Source organism: Hemitrygon akajei, chromosome 16, assembly GCF_048418815.1.
Source record: "Hemitrygon akajei chromosome 16, sHemAka1.3, whole genome shotgun sequence".
NCBI lineage: Eukaryota > Metazoa > Chordata > Chondrichthyes > Myliobatiformes > Dasyatidae > Hemitrygon > Hemitrygon akajei.
In genome coordinates this window covers 51,077,751-51,095,926 of record NC_133139.1, presented here as the reverse complement: position 1 = coordinate 51,095,926, position 18,176 = coordinate 51,077,751, and positions in this window count along the sequence as shown.

Below are 18,176 nucleotides of genomic sequence, written 5' to 3'. Positions count from 1 at the left end.
AAGCTTTTAGAGCAGCTTGTGCTTGAGCCTACTCAGGGAAAGCTATCTTAGGTTGGGTGTTGTGAAATAACCCAGATCTTAATTGGGAGCTTAATGTAAAGGAACTCTTAGGAGGCAGTGATCATAATATGATTGAATTCATACTGCAATTTCAGAGGGAGAAGCATAAGTCACATGTATCAGTATCACAATGGAATAAAGGGAATTACAGAAGCATGAGAGAGGAGCTTGCCCAGGTGGATTATAGGAGGATATTGGAGGGCACGACAGCAGCGCAGAGGAGGGAATAGTTCACAAGGTGCAGGATAGATGTGTCCCACAGAAGAAGTTGTTCTCAAATGGCAGAGGTAAACATCCGTGGCTGACAAGGGAAGTTAAGGACTGCATCACAGCCAAGGGAAAGGCATATAAGGTAGCAAAAGTGAATGGGATGATTAGGAGGCTTTTAAAATCCATTAAAAGGCAACTAGAAAAACTAGAAGAAGAGAAAAAATGAAATATAAGGGCAAACTAGCCAATTATATAAAAGTTATATTGGAGCACTGGAAAATGATGCTGGTGAGGTAGCAATGGGCAACAAATAAATGGCAGATGAACTAAATGGTTACTTTGCATCAGTCTTCACTGTGGAAGACACTGGCAGTGTGCCAGGGGTCTGTGAGTGTCAGGGAGCAGGAGTGAGTGCCATTGCTATTACAAGTTAAAAATTATCAGGCTAACTGAAAGGTTTTAAGGTGGATAAGTCACCTGGACCAGATGGACTACATCTCAGAGTCCTGGGAGAGGTGCTGAAGAGATAACGGAAGCATTGGTCACGATCTTTCAAGAATCACTTGATTCTGGCATGGTCCCGGAAGACTGGAAGATTGCAAATGTCACTCCACTCTTTCAGAAAGGAGGAAGGCAAAAGAAAGGATGTTATAGGCCAGTTAATCTAACCTCGGTAGTTTGGAAAGTGTTGGAGTCTATTATTAACAATGAGGTTTTGGGGTTCTTGCAGACTAATAATAAAATAATTCAAAGTCAGCAAGGTCTGTAAAGGGAACTCTTACCTGACAAATCTGTTAGAGCTCTTCGAGGAAGTAACAATTAGGGTGGACAAAGGAGAGGCAGTGAATGTCATTTACTTGGATTTTCAGAAGGAATTTGATAAGATGCCACAAATGAGACTGCTTAACAAGGTAAACTCCCATGGTATTACAGGAAAGATACTGGCATGGATAGAGGAATGGCTGAAAGGTAGTGAAATAAGGGGGCCTTTTCTGATTGGCTGCCAGTGACTAAGGTGTTCCTCAGAGGTCAATATTGGGACCACTAATTTTCACATTGCTTGTCAGTGATTTGGATAATAGAATTGATGGCTTTGTGGCAAAGTATGAAGATAGGTGGAGAAGTAGGTAGTGCTGAGGAAGTGACAGATGGTATTCAGTGATAGTCTGAATGGCCTAATTCTGCTCCTATGACTTATGGTCTTATTTCAAACAAGTGACGTTTAACCTTTGGCAAGTCAGAGAAAGCAAGTAGGAGATTGCCAAGAAGGTAAATTGAGTGAACTCTCATTTCCCACTGTAGGGATTGGCTGCTCATCTGCCCCTTCAGACACTCTCCCCTCCTTGTACACTTGCCATTGATTCCCCTACACTGTCACTGTGTTTAAAGTCAACTCCTTCATTATTGTGAAATATAAAACTGCATTTAATACGAGCAGACAGCTAGCTCATGTCCATACAGCAGTAACACATCAGATGACCTGGTTGCAGTCAAATTGGCTGCAGTATATATATAAACCAGAATTTCGACGAAGGAAGATTCACACCATAACTATCATTGTTCTGCGATGAGAGTCCTTGATGAGGATTGTTTCGATCCAAATACTGGAGTATCTGAGGCTAGGATTGAGACACAGAATAAAAGTGGATCAAGAACTGAAAACAAAACATTAAGTGCTAGATAATTCTTGGCAACCAAAACATTGATTGCCAATGAGCAGAATGGTTCTGAACCCTTAAAGAGGCTGCACCAGCTATCCATACTCTGGAGAAATAGAGTATCTGAATCCTGGGAACTGACATGGTTGGGTGACAGAGCAACATGGAATAGTGAAGGGGAGAGGGCCCATTATTAGAAGTTTGAGAAATCGACATTCTTGCCATCAAGTTGGAGGTTACCCAAATGGAATATAAGGTGTTGCTCCTCCAACCTAAATGTGACCTCATTGTGGCAGTAAAGGAGGCCATGGACTGACATGTTGGAATGGGAAGTGGAATTAAACTGGGTGGCCACTGGGAGATCCTGTGTTTCTCCTTCTCACCTTATCTCCTTACCTGCCTATTGCCTCCCTCTGGTGCACCTTCCCTCTTCCCTTTCTTCCATGGTCTTCTGTCCTCTCCTATCAGATTCCCCCTTCTCCAGCCCTTTATCTCTTTCACCAATTGACTTCCCAGCTCTTTACTTCACCCTCCCCCTGTCCTGGTTTCACCCATTGACTACTACATTGTATTTCTTCCTCTCCCCCACTCCCCTCACCTTCCTATTCTGACTTTTCATCTATTTTTTCTAGTCCCAACGAAGGGTTTCAGCCTGAAACATTGACTGTTTACTCTTTTCCATAGATGTTGCTGGCTTGCTGAGTTCCTCCAGCATTTTGTGAGACTGGCTTGGATTTCCAGCATCTGCAGATTTTCTCTTGTTTGTGATTGGAGAAATATTAATATAGCCAGGTGGAACAGAGAATTGGGCCTGTTGCTTCCGGCTGGAGGGAAAACCTTCCGCCCTAGGTGGCCTTAAAAATATGAGTGATGGCATTGCTGATCTTCTTGGTTGATTTATTTTAGTAATCATGTGGACTTGTGTGAGGAGTGTTACTTATCCTTCTCCTTTTGTACACTGTGGGATGGTGTAGGTCTTTGTGTGAGTCACTGCTTTTGCCTTTTATTTAACTCTTTTGCTTAACCGGAACCTGTATGGCTAGTCCTAAATCTCCATGTGAATTTGAGGCACTGATGCACTTTATTATCCTGGTGTAGTAATTTTACCTTACACACTTGGACATTGATGCATTTTATTTCACTGACGGACAGCTGAGACTTTAGCTTTTCATGAGCCATAAGCTAAAGATAGTAGTACTGCACTTCATTCAATCTGATGGTTAACTCAGGTTGTATTTCGTTTTGAAATTCAACTTGTCTCTCTATGTTCAATGTTTTTAACAAAATTTGTTTGTTATTAAAATGTCAGAACTTTAAACTACCTCGTTGGACTGCCTGACTTAAAGAGATGCAGAAGCTGCCTGTACTACTTGCTCAGATTGGCGCTGATGGAAGCCACTGTAGTGGAGCCTAATGTGATTTCTAATTCTAAAGTCACTAATGTCAAACCTGACCCAGTCCTGGACAAAATTATGGATATTTTATTGAAGCAACAGGTGAATACTTTCCACAGTTTTCAATTTCTGTTGAAGCCTCTATGCCTCCTCCCTTGCAGATATTGAGTCATCTCCCTGCTGTTCCAATTTTCTCAGAGTTGACAGTTGAGCACAGAATTTCTGCTCATTCAGCTCTTTGGTTAAAGACTAATTTGCATTGCGTCTATCCAGCGTGCCCCTCAGTGTATCCACAATTGATTGTTGGCCCTTTTCCTTCCCTTTCAGTAACATGGACTTGCTCGGTCTCAGAGCTTGTTGATGATGCGTCCTGCACTGACCTGTGGGCAGGTCTGAGAAGGAGCACTCTGGAACCACTGAGCAAGTCACTCACTCTGAAAAGTGTGTCCACAATGAATGAATGCCACATCCTTGAAATTATCAAGGTAATCAGAACTAATTGTAGAAAGGCATGAATTAGCATACTCTCCCTCAAAATGAACAGATCTGTTTATCTCTTTGCTGTGGTCCTACCTTTCCTCTGTCTGTGCTTTCCCAGCACTCAGCTGCTAAGCCCTGAACTTTGACCATGTGGCTCTGGAGTTAAGGACAAAGGGCAACCAGAGAACCTTGCACCTGAGTGGGTTGCTACTGAGCCAGAGGGCAATGAAGAGGAGACAGACTCTGAGAGTGTGGTGGGTCTTGGGGCTCCCTATGGGCCAGAAGACTGTATGGCAGGTATCAGCTGACTGCTAGATCACGTGGAAGAATATGAGCTCTGGGCAGAAGGAGCAGGATTCCTCAGGGTCTGAAGAGGAGGGAGGTAGAGAAGGTTTCCCAGTGCCCCCACGGATTCCGACACAGACTCTGCTGGTGTCCATTCCAAATCACTCAACTTACCGAGATCTGTCATCCGTCACCACAGTGGAGAGTGGAGCTGCATTAGGTAGTGCATGAGGGCCTTTGTAGCTCCAGTAGGGAGGGAGGGCTTCATAACAGATTTGCAGTCAGTAGTGTAAAAGTATCAGTGGTACACTGATTAGTTTTTTTTGGAGGGGGGCGTTGCTGTAGATATAGCCAGGTAGAACAGAGAATTGTGCCTGTTGTTTCCAGCTGCAGCACTAGCATTAGAAAAGAAGGAAAAAGTCATTTGTTTTTTGATATTCATACTGCTCAGTCAGGTATCACTGAAAATTGATTTGTAGGTTCAGCAAGCAACTGCTGTAGGAAGGCAGAAGATGCTGACCTTTATTGCAAGAGGAAATGCCAACAAGAAAGTAGCCATCCTATGTCATCGGGTTCGGATATGGCCCAAGTGTGGATATGCACCGCGGCTGAAAAGAACAGCTAAGAATAAAACAAACACCACTGGTCTTCAGGGTCAGTTGACTTGACAGTCCAATTTCTCAGGCGAGGTGGAATGCAAGCAGGCAGCGAAGTATTACTGTGTCCAAGTCTCGACAAATACTACACCGGAATGAATGGAGTTAAATACGTTCACAATGAAGTAATTAGCTAACACGTGCACATTCACTAGTGCAATTGCTGAATCTGCTGCACTGCCGAATCCGTGGTTGTGACATCCTACTCCAATTATATAGAGAGCTGGTATCTGAAACACAATGTTCATGTCCTACTCCTCAAGTGTGATGAAAAGTGTTCAGCAAAGCTTCATCAGATTGACTCCTGCAATGGCAGTTTTCTTCTTCTAGGAGAGATTAAATAGACCTAGCCTACACTTCCTGAGCTGCACACACAGAATGCTGGAGAAACTCAGGAGGGCAGGCAGCATCTATGGAAATGTAAAAGCAATCAACATTTCATGCTGAGACCCTCTTTGGGACTGGAAAGGAAGGGGGAAGATGCAGAAAAAAAGGTGGAGGGGTGAGAAGGAGGGCTATCTGGAATGTGATGGGTGAAGCAGGTAGCCGGAGAAGAAGCAATCTGATGGGAGAGGAGAATGGACCATACAAAAAGGAGAAAAAAAATCCCTACCCCTCCTAATACTCACTCTGACCTCTTCCCTCTTCTCCTCACCTACCTATCACCTCCCCCGGTGTCCCTCCTTTGTCTGATTTTCCCATGACTCACTCATACAGCAATACAACGTATCTGTGCCAACCTTATGGTCATCTAGCTAATCCCAATTTCCTGTGTTCGACTCGTATCCCTCCCAAGCCCTGCCCCTCAAAATACTTATCCAAGTGATTTAAAATGAATCTATTGTACCTGTGTCACCATTTTCTCTGGCTAATCATTCCATATATTCACCACCCTCTGCATGAAAATGTTACCCCTCGGCTCCCTTTCAAATCTCTCCCCTCTCACCCTAATCTATGCACGCTAGCTTTGATCTCCCCCACCTCGGGGAAAAGACTGTTACCATCAGTTTGTTTCTGTCACAGAGACATGGCTAAAATATCAACAGAACTGGCAACTCAATATGCAGGGAATAGAATCTTCACACTAGACCAATGGAGAGAATGTAAAGAGATGGTGTTGCAATTGAGACTACTACTGCAGGAATGAGAGTGGATTTCCTAGAAGGCTGTTAGGGCTTGAGGTGTCTAGACCAAGAGCTGCAGTTTTAATTTCAGGGTTAACCATTCAGAACTCCGATGAGATGATATTTCTTCACTAGAGGTTAGAGTATCTTTAGAATTTTCTGCCCAAGATGGCTATGGAGGATCAGTCTTGTGCTTCTGTTTCTAATGAAGTGAGTTGTCGTATTATTTGTGAGAATGACTGATGTTAATGGTGGGTAAGTTACTAGAGGGGATTCTGGGGGACAGGATTTACCAGCATTAGGATAGACAAGGACTGATTATGGATAGTCAGCATGGCTTTATGCATGGGAAATCTGTTACAGATTGTTGACAAGCAGTGAATGTTGTCTATATGGACTTTAGCAAAGTCCTGTATGAAAGTATGATCTGGCAGGTTAGATCACATGGGATCCAGGGAAATGAGCTGTGAATTATTCATGGTCAATGAATCTAATCAATTATCAGCCATTTCCACCATATTAACTCCTGTCACTATTTTGTTAACTAAATTTGAATTTATAACCATATAACAATTACAGCACAGAAACAGGCCATCTCAGTCCTTCTAGTCCGTGCCGAACGCTTACTCTCACCTAGTCCCACTGACCCGCACTCAGCTCATAACCCTCCGTTCCTTTCCTGTCCGTATACCTATCCAATTTTACTTAAAATGACAATACCGAACCTGCCTCTACCACTTCTACTGGAAGCTTGTTTCACACAGCTACCACTCTCTGAGTAAAGAAATTCCCCCTCGTCTTACCCTTAAACTTTTGCCCCCTAACTCTCAACTCATGTCCTCTTGTTTGAATCTCCCCTACTCTCAATGGAAAAAGCCTATCCATGTCAACTCTTATCTATCCCCCTCATAATTTTAAATACCTCTATCAAGTCCCCTCTCAACCTTCTACACTCTAAAGAATAAAGACCTAACTTGTTCAACCTTTCTCTGTAACTTAGGTGCTGAAACCTAGGTAACATTCTAGTAAATCTTCTATGTACTCTCTCTATTTTGTTGACATCTTTCCTATAATTCAGTGACCAGAACTGTACACAATACTCCAAATTTGGCCTTACCAATGCCTTGTATAATTTTAACATTACATCCCAATTCCTACACTCAATGCTCTGATTTATAAAGGCCAGCATACCAAAAGCTTTCTTCACCACCCTATCCACATGAGATTCCACCTTCAGGGAAATATGCACCATTATTCCTAGATCACTCTGTTCTACTGCATTCTTCAATGCCCTACCATTTACCATGTATGTCCTATTTGGATTATTCCTACCAAAATGTAGCACCTTGTAGCGGTGTGCTACACGCAGCGCTAAAATAACGACACGGAGTCGGTAAACTGCAATTAAAGATGATTTTATTCGAACTTCACAGCCTTGCTTTAAAGCCTCCCTCATCCCGCCCTCCCCGGGCGCGGATGCTCTAAGGGACACGTACTCACAAACCCCCGCAGGCTTTTTCCCTTTGTTGCGGACCTGGCCTTTGTGCCTGCACGCTGGCTATTTGTGAGCCAGTTCGAATGCGCTAGGAAGTGGGTCGCCACAAACTCACATTTATCAGCATTAAACTCCATCTGCCATTGTTCAGCCCACTCTTCTAACTGGCCTAAATCTCTCTGCAAACTTTGAAAACCTACTTCATAATCCACAACGCCACCTACCTTAGTATTATCTGCATACTTACTAATCCAATTTACCACCCCATCATCCAGATCATTAATGTATATGACAAACAACCCAGTACAGATCCTTGAGGTACACCACTAGTCACCGGCCTCCAACTTGACAAACAGTTATCCACCACTACTCTCTGGCATCTCCCATCCAGCCACTGTTGAATTCATTTTACTACTTCAATATTAATACCTAAAGATTGAACCTTCTTAACTAACCTTCCGTGCGGAACCTTATCAAAGGCCTTACTGAAGTCCATATAGACGACATCCACTGCTTTACCCTCGTCAACTTTCCTCGTAACCTCTTCAAAAAATTCAATAAGATTTGTCAAACATGACCTTCCATGCACAAATCCATGTTGACTGTTCCTACTCAGACCCTGTCTATCCAGATAATTATTTATACCATCTCTAAGAATACTTTCCATTAATTTACCCACCACTGACATCAAACTGACAGGCCTATAATTGCTAGGTTTAAACCCTTTTTAAACAATGGAACCACATGAGCAATACACCAATCCTCCGGCACCATCACCGTTTCTAATGACATTTGAAATATTTCTGTCAGAGCTCCTGCTATTTCTACACTAACTTCCCTCAAGGTCCTAGGGAATATCCAGTCAGGATCTGGAGATTTATCCACTTTTATATTCCTTAAAAGCGCCAGTACTTCCTCCTCTTTAATCGTCATAGTTTCCATTACTTCCCTACTTGTTTCCCTTACCTTACACAATTCAATATCCTTCTCCTTACTGAATACTGAAGAAAAGAAATTGTTCAAAATCTCCCCCATCTCTTTCGGCTCCACACTAATAAAGACAATTTGAATTGTCTTTATTTCTTACATCCTTCACATACATGAGGAGTAAAAATCTTTACGTTACATTCTCTGTCTAAATGTGAGATCTGCAATCACAGTAATTTATAACAAATGGAACTGTCAATGTAACATAGAAATACACTCAGATTAGTGTGAGTTAATTAGTCTGATGGCCTGGTGGAAGAAGCTGTCCCGGAGCCTGTTGGTCCTGGCTTTTATGCTGCGGTACCTTTTTTAAAAAAAAAAAATTTTTATTAGTTTTTCAAAACATTTTACAAAATTAAAAACCCCAAATCCCAATGAGGAGCATTAATACAGTGCAAGATTAAGCATACAATAACAATATGCTACAAAGGAAGAGAATTTAACAAAAAAGCACCTAAATTAAAGACAAGTGAGCTTAGTGTCCTCCCCAAGCCCCACAACACAAGAAAAAAACAACAACCACTCCAGACCAACCACCACACAGTATAAAGAGTATAAGTCCGGACAGTCAAACTCCCAGACTGTGAATACACTTAGCAACAGAGGATAATAATGCCTACTACCAGAAAAAAAAAGGGAGCTGGTAGCAAGGGACCGAAAAGAAGGAAAAAAAAGGAAAAAAAATACAAAAAAAAAACCCTAGTCAAGAGGAAGGTTATGAAAGTACTCGATAAAAGGTCCCCAGACCTTATGGAACTTTAGATCCGAATTAAGAACTGAATAATGAATTTTTTCGAGGTCCAAGCAGGCCATAATGTCGTTAAGCCATTGCGCATGAGTGGACAGGGCAACATCTCTCCATCTAAGGAGGATCAAGCGTCTCGCCAGGAGAGAGGCAAAGGATAGTATTCAGCATTTGGTCGGACCCAGACATAAATCTGTCTTGCCCCAAAAACCGAATAGAGCAATTAAGGGGTTAGGTTCTAGGTGCTGATTCAGAATACCCGATAGTGTAGTGAAGACATCTTTCCAGAATTTCTCCAAGCTAGGACAGAACCAGTACATATGGATGAGAGAGGCCACGCCCCTCTTGCATTTATCACAGAGAGGACTAATGCCAGGGTAGAATCGAGATAGTTTAGATTTAGACATATGGGCTCTATGAACAATCTTAAACTGTAAGAGGCAATGGCGAGCACAAAGGGAGGTTATGCTGCGGTACCATTTCCCGGATGGTAGCAGCTGGAATAGATTGTGGTTGGGGTGACTCAGGTCCCCAATGATTCCACAGGCCCTTTTTACACACCTGTCTTTGTAAATGTTTTGAATCATTGCTATTGTCTCGTCCAGTGGTTTCACCCTGAGGGTTTCACGTTAGTAGGGTAAAGATACTCACTACAAATTCCACTCTTAACAGTTCATGTCTTCAGCTTCTAATCATTGCTGTGTTTCTCTCCTTGTCCGTGGCTGCATCCATCCTGCCCCACCATCACATAGCGTGTTTTTCAAATTCTCTATTTTTTTAATCAGTAAACCTCGTTTTCATCCCTCTACAGGTAGAGCTTTCTATCATTACAAGTTTGGGTTTAATTAACCTGGGTTACACAGTATGTTAAAAAGAGATTAATAACAGGAGGGGGTGGGTCATCGCTTGATTGCCTCATTATAGAGCCTAATGGCCAAGAGTAAAAATGACCTAATGTAGTGCTCTTTGGAGTAGCAGACTGTCTTAGTCTATCACTGAAAGTGTTCCTCTGTTCAGCCAAGGTGGCATGCAGAGGGTGAGAAACATTGTCCAGAATTGCCAGGATTTTCCGGTGGGTCCTTTGTCCTACCCAGCCTCTGGTGTGTCCAGTTTGACTCCTATAACTGAGCCAGCCTTTCTAATCAGTTTATTGAGGCTGTTGACATCACCCATGTTGATGCCATTGTCCCAACACACCACCTCATAGAAGGCTGTACTGGCAACAACAGACTGGTAGAACATGAGAAAGAGAGGCCTGCATACTCCAAAGGACCTCAGTCTCCTCAGGAAGAAGAGGCAACTCTGGCCCTTGTACACAGCCTCAGTGTTGCTGCTCCACTCAAGTTAGGCATCCAGATGCATCCCCAGGTACACCCCGTCATCACATCCGTGCCCTCACCATTAATAGTAACAGGGAGCAGTGCAGGCTTGGTCTTCCTAAAGTCCATCACCATCTCCTTTGTCTTACTGATGTTGAGCTGCAGTTGATTCAGCTTGCACCATTTGACAAAGTCCTCCACCAGGACCCTGTATTCATCCTCCCATTCTCCCTTTATGCATCCAACTATTGCTGAATCATCAGAGAATTTCTGCAGGTGACATGACTCAGTGTTGTATCTAAAGTCCGAGGTGTACAGAGTAAACAGGAAGGGAGCCAATACAGTCCCACGTGGGCCCCAGTGCTGCTTATAGCCATGTCTGACACACAGCTCTGAAGCTGCACAAACTGTGGTCTGCCAGTCAGGTAGTCCATTATCCAGGATACAATGGAAATGCCAACCTCCATTGAACAGAGCTTCTCCAGAGCTATGAGGGCTGTATGGTATTGAAGGCCCTTGAAAAATCAAAAACATGATCCTCACAGTGCTGCCCTGCTTATCAAATGGGATAGGCTCTGTTCAGCAGGTAGATGACAGCATCATTGACTCCAATGTGCTCCTGGCAGGCAAAGTGCAGGGATCGAGGGCTGATCTGACCAGGGGTCAGAGGTGAGCCAGGACCAGCCTCTCTATAATTTGCCGTGTCTGAGTTTCCCCAGAGCCCTTCTCACCTGCTCAGTAGTGAAGGAGAGTCTACGATGACTGGGGAGTTGGTGGAAGGTGGGGATTGGGGGAGGTGGACGTGTGGATAGTAGGTGCAGGGCGAGGAGGGTGCGTAGACAGTGGTAGCCAGTGTTGTTCATCCACGTATTGAACTGGAGGTGGAAGGAGGTGTGGTGTTGGTGCTGAGGAAGCATTGGGTGCCTCAGCACCTAGGCTGGTGTGCTGAGGGGGGTGTGAACAGGTGGGCAATTGTCAAACCTATTGAAGAACTGGATTAACTCATTAACCCATTCACGGCTATATTCCAAGGTTCCATAGCTAGGCTAATTGAAGCCAGCGATGTTCTTCATGCCCCTCTACACCTCCTATGTGCCACTCTGCCCAAGCTCATTCTCCAGCTCTCTCCTGTATTCTTCTTTAGCCACCTTATCTTCTCCTTTAGCTCCCTCTGCATGTTTCACTTCTTCCCTGTCTCCTGATCTAAAGGCTCTCTTTCTGTGATTGAGAGGAGCTTTCAGATCACTGGTGATCCATGGTTTGTTGTTAGGGAAGCAGCGAATAGTCCTTGATGGCATCACAGTGTCCACACAGAAGTTGATGTAGCCAGTGATGCAGACAGTAAGTCCTCCTCATATGGTTCACCAAGCACAGTCCAGTTAATAACCTCAAAGCAGACTTTCAAGGCCTCGATGGCCTCTGGACACCATTTCTTTACTGTTTTGCTGGTATCTAGCTGTTGCTGTACTTTGGGCTTATGCAAATGCATGAGGTGAACCAGGTTGTGATCTGATCTTCCAAGTGGGGAGAGAGTTGTGGAGCTGTATGCACCTTTTACATTTGCATACAACAGACCCAGTGTTTTATTTTTTCTTGTATGACACTTGACAAACTGGTTGAAGGTGGGTAGGGTTGTTGAGAGAGAAACATACTTGACGTCTCCCAATACTTGAATGAATGCATTGGGGTGTTGAGTCTGGAGTCTCACTATGTAGTGTGTACGATGTCACAAGCAGCATCGGGACAGTATTGGGAGGGCAGAATGTAGACAATGAGCAATACGACGTGGCTGAACTCAGGCAGCTCGATGTCCAGACTGCAGATTCATTCTTTCTCAGAAATGTGACCAGGATTACACCATCTGTTGCTCACAAGCACAGCAAGCTCACCTACCTTCCTCTTACTGCATTGTAGATTAACTCTGTCTGCTCGCATCGTTGTAAACCCATTCACATTATTGTTTGAATCCAGGATTTGCTCGTGTAACCATGTCTCAGTGAAACAATAACCGTGCATTCCCAATAAAGTATCCCGAGAACCAGAGGTGTTCTGAAACAGATTAATGTCCATTATTATTTCATAGTGACACCAGCCAGTACCAAAAAAAATGAAAGAAACATTAAATAACATTAAGGCAAACGAACACAAGGAGCTACTGTAAAGTGCTGCTGCCTCCCACGGAACACACATTACTCTTTGATTTACCTCATCCTTACCTGGGCTGCAAACATTGTGAAAGGTCATTTGACGGCGAGGCTGAGCAAAGTTTAAAAAGAGCTCAGGGACTTTTTGGCAGGCTGTAATCATAATGATCTATTAACATTTAGCAGGGGTAAATAAAAAGATTGAGGTGTAAGCAAAGAGGCCATTGTTAGAACGGTCAGGCTTTGGCTCAACAGGTTTAGGCAAGACCTGATGGAGGCTAGAACTTAACCTTGAGAATTTAGAGGTATAACAAAACGAAGGCAAGATGGTAGATCAGGCAGTGGAATGCTCCTCCTGTGAGATCTGGGATTTCGGGGCACTTAACAGTCTCTTTGATGACTACGTCTGCAGGAAGTGCACCCAACTACAGTTCCTGACTGACAAGGACAAAGAACTGGAGCTGGAGCTGGCTGTGCTCAGGACCAACTTCACGGATGAGACTTTTACTGAGGTGTTCACACCTATATTGCAGGCTTAAGTTAGTAGTGACACCAGGAGAGGTAAGGGGACGTAGTGCATGGTTCCCCTGTGACCCTTCCCCTCAACAAGAGGTGCACCCTATCAGCACATGGCAGCAGCCAGGCCAGTGGCACTGTGGCCAGCTGGGAAGGATAAATTCAGGGAGAGCAATGGTGATTAGGAAACTCAATCGTTAAGGGGATGGACAGCAGATTCCAAACCAAAACAAATACAATACCATTTTGCTGGTGGAATGCAGCAGGCCAGGCAGCATCTATAGGAAACACAAAGTGCACAGCAGATGCTGTGGACAAAACAACAAGCACAACACGCTGGAAGAACTCAGCAGGTTGGGCAGCATCCGTGGAAAAGAGCAGTCAACGTTTTGGGCCAAGACCCTTCATCAGGACTGAAGAAGGAGGGGGCAGGGGCCCTATAAGGAAGGTGGGGGGAGGGTGGAAGGTGAAAAACCAATCAGAGGAAAGATCAAGGGGTGGGGAGGGGAAGCAGGGAGGGGATAGGCAGGAAAGGTGAAGAAGGAATGTAAGGGGAAAGCACTATGGGTAGTAGAAGAAGGCAGAATCATGAGAGAGGTGATAGGCAGCTGGAGGAGGAGGCAGAGTGAAACTGGGATGGGGAAGGGAGAGGGAGGAAATTACCGGAATTTGGAGAATTCAATGTTCATACCAAGGGGCTGGAGACTACCCAGACAGTATATGAGGTGTTGCTCCTCCAACCTGAGTTTGGCCTCATCATGGCAGTAGAGGAGGCCATGTACGGATATATCCGAATGGGAATGTGAAGGAGAGTTGTAGTGGGCAGCAACCGGGAGATCCTGTCTGTTGTGCTGTCTGTGGAGGTGCTTGACAAAGCTGTACCCCAATCTGTGTCGGGTCTCGCCGATGTAGAGGAGGCCGCACTGGGAGCACCGGATGCAATAGACGACTCCAGCAGACTCACAAGTGAAGTGTTGCCTCACCTGGAAGGACTGTTTGGGGCCCTGAATGGTGGTAAGAGAGGTGGTGTAGGGACAGGTGTAGCACTTATGCTTGCAGGGATAAGTACCAGGTGAGAGATCTGTGGGGAGGGATGTGTGGACCAGGCAGTTGTGGAGGGAACGATAGACAGACAGGATCTCCCGGTTAACACAAAGTACACTGCAGATGCTGTGGTCAAACCAACACATACAAACAAGCTGAATGAACTCAGCAGGTCGGGCAGCATCCATGGAAACAAGCAGTCAATGTTTCGGGCCGAGACCCTTCATTGGGACTGAAGAAGGAGGGGGCAGGGGTCCTATAAAGAAGGTGGGGGAGGGTGGGAAAGAGACAGCTGGTAGGTGCCAGGTGAAAAACCAGTAAGAGGAAAGATCAAGGGGTGGGGAAGCAGGGAGGGATCTCCTGGTTGCCACCCACTTCAGCTCTACTGCCATGATGAGGCCAAACTCAGGTTGGAGGAGCAACACCTCATCTACCGTCTGGGTAGTCTCCAGCCCCTTGGCATGAACATTGAATTCTCCAAATTCCGGTAATTCCCTCCCTCTCCCTTCCCCATCCCAGTTTCACTCTGCCTCCTCTTCACCTCTCTCATGATTCTGCCTTCTTCTACTACCCATAGTGCTTTCCCCTTACATTCCTTCTTCACCTTTCTTGCCTATCCCCTCGCTGCTTCCCCTCCCCCACCCCTTGATCTTTCCTCTGATTGGCTTTTCACCTTCCACCCTCCCCCCACCTTCCTTATAGGGCCCCTGCCCCCTTCTTCTTCAGTCCTGATGAAGGGTCTTGGCCCAAAACATTGACTGCTCTTTTCCACAGATTCTGCCCAACCTGCTGAGTTCCTCCAGCATTTTGTATCTATAGGAAGAAGTGCAGTCGACGTTTTGGGCCCAGACCCTCCATCAGGACATCTGAATCCTAACGAAGGGTCTTGGCCCAAAATGTCGACTGTACTTCTCCCTATAGATGCTGCTTGGCCTGCTGCGTTCCACCAGCATTTTGTGTGTGTTGCTTGAATTTCCAGCATCTGCAGATTTCCTCATGTTTACAATACCATTTTGCTCACCACTGCCATGGGGTAACTTGCTGTAAACATCTTTTCTATTAGCATCCTATGTTGTAAAGTGTTTTGGATGCAACACCTGAGAAACCGTGTCAGGGATTTGGAGCTGTGGCTTGATGACCTACAGCTTATTAGGGAGTTCACATTGAAATTTGAGAAGCAGAAACTAAATTCCAATGTGCCGGTAGTTCTGTAGAATAAAGGAAATTACAACGGCATGAGAGGGGATCTGGCCAAAGTTGACTGAAAAGGGACACTAGCAAAAGGACAGCAGAGCAGCAATGCTGGAGTTTCAGCAAAAAATGAGAGAAGTGCAAGACATATATATTCCAAATGAAGAAATTTTCGAATGGAAGAAGGACAAGTGAAGTCAGAGCCAAAGTAAAAGCAAAAGAGAGAGCACACAAGGAAGCCAAAGCTAATGGGAAGAGAGAGGATTGGGAAGCTTTTAAAAACTTGCAGAAGGAAACTAAGAAGGTCATAAGGAAGGAAAAGATGAATTATGAGAGGAAGCTGGCAACCTATATCAAAAAAGATACCAGAAGTTTTTTTAAAGTATATAAAGGGTAAAAGAGGGTTGAAGGTAGATATAGCACCAATAGAAAATGACGCTGGAGATATTGTAATGAGAGATGTAGAGATGACAGAGGAACTGAATGCGTATTTTGCATCAGTCTTCAAAGGTGCTCAGGAAGCTTAATGGTCTGAAGGTGGATAAATCTCCTGGACCTGATGGAATGCACCTTCGGGTTCTGAAGGGAGTAGCTGGAGAGATTGCGGAGACATTAACGCTGATCTTTCAGGAATCGATAGATTCTGGGATTGCACCGGATGACTGGAAAATTGCAAATGTTACTCTGCTATTTAAGAAGGGTGGGAGGCAGCAGAAAGGAAACTATAGACCTGTTAGCCTGACATCAGTGGTTGGGGAGTTGTTTGAATTGATTATTAGGGATGAGATTATGGAGTACCTGGAGGCACATGACAAGATAGGCCAAAACCAGCATGGTTTCCTGAAAGGAAAATCCTCCCTGACTAACCTACTACAATTTTTTGAGGAAATTACAAGCAGGATAGACAAAGGAGATGTAGTAGATGTGGTGTACTTCGATTTTCAGAAGGCCTTTGACAAGGTGCTTCAAATGAGGCTGCTTAGCAAGAAAAGAGCCCATGGAATTACAGGGGAGTTACTGTCATGGGTGGAGCACTGGCTGATCGGCAGAAAACAGAAAGTGGGACTAAAGGGATCCTATTCTGGCTGGCTGCCAGTTACCAGTGGAGTTCCACAGGGGTTGGTGTTGGGATCATTGCTTTTTATGATGTATGTCAATGATTTGGACTATGGTATTAATGGAATTGTGGCTAAATTTGCCTATGATACAAAGATAGGTGGAGGAGCAGGTAGTGTTGAGGAATCAGAGAGCCTGCAGAGAGACTTAAATAGTTTAGGGGAATGGGCAAAGAAGTGGCAAATGAAATACAATGTTGGAAAGTGTATGGTCATGCACTTTGGTGGAAGAAATAAACAGGCAGACTATTATTTGGATAAGGAGAGAATTCAAATGCAGAGATGCAAGGGGACTTGGGAGTCCTTGTGCAAGATACCCTAAACGTTAACCTCCAGGTTGTGAAGAAGGTGAATGCAATAAAAGATAGTAAGAGATTGGAAAGTAGGAGGGGAAGGGGGAAATCCGATTTCAGATTTCCCCCTCCCCCTCCTACTTTCAAATCTCTTACTATCTTTCCTTTCAGTTAGTCCTGATGAAGGGTTCGGCCCGAAATGTTGACAGTGCTTCTTCCTATAGATGCTGCCTGGCCTGCTGTGTTCCACCAGCATTTTGTGTGTGTTGCTTGAATTTCCAACATCTGTAGATTTCCTCGTGTTTGCTTTTTAAGGTGAATGCAATGTTGGTATTCATTTCTAGAGGTATAGAATATAAAAGCAGGGATGTGAAGCTGAAGCTCAATAAGGCACTGGTGAGACCACACTTGGAGTATTGTGTGCAGTTCTGGGCTCCTTATTTTAGAAAGAATATACGACATTGGAGAGGGTTCAGTGAAGATTCATAAGAATGATTCCAGGAATGAAAAGGTTACCATATAAAGAACGTCTGGCAGCTCTTGGGCTGTATTCCTTAGAGTTCAGGACAATGAGGGGGAAATCTCATAGAAACATTCAGAATGCTAAAAGGCCTGAACAGATTAGATATGGCAAAGTTATTTCCCATGGTAGGGGAGTCTAGGACAAGAAGGCACGAGTTCAGGATTGAAGGACGTCCATTTAGAACAGATATGCGGTAAAATTACTTTAATCAGAGGTTGGTAAATCTGTAGAAGTTGTTACCATGGGCAGCTGTGGAGACCAAGTCATTGGGTGCATTTAAGGCAGAGGTAGATAGGTTCCTCTGATTAGTCAGGAATCAAAAGGAATGGGGAGAAGGCAGGGTCGTGGGGATGACTGGAAGAATTGGATCAGCCCATGACTGAATGGCGGAGCAGACTCGATGGGCCAAATAGCCCACTTCTGCTCCTATATCTTATGGTCTTATGGTCAACTCAGGTCTTGCAGATCTGGCAAAATCCTTGTGAATTTCCTCTGTGATCTATCAACCTTGTTTACATCTTTCCTGTGGGTAGTTAACTAAAGCTGCATACAATACTCCAAATTAGGCCTCACCACTGTCCTATACAACTTCACTATAACATCCCATCTTCTGTACTTGTGTTGCCTTAAGGCATTCGTTTAGTTTATTACATTTTCGCTTTAGTAATTCGTTTGTAATCATTTTCTAGTTAAAGTTACGGTTGTTGAAAGTAAATTCATTAGCTGTGAGGTATCGCAGCATGCGATGACGTCACACCCGGTTTCGCCGCGTCTTGTGGGAAAATACTGGTTTGAAGAAACAAGAAGGTGGGGGCTTGTGTGTGCAGGATCAGCGCGAGAAAAGTTTCATTCTACGTACTAAGAAACATCATAGCATCAACGCCGTAAGTTCATAAGATAATCGATATGTTGAAGTAAAATGTTAACACTGTTAAAA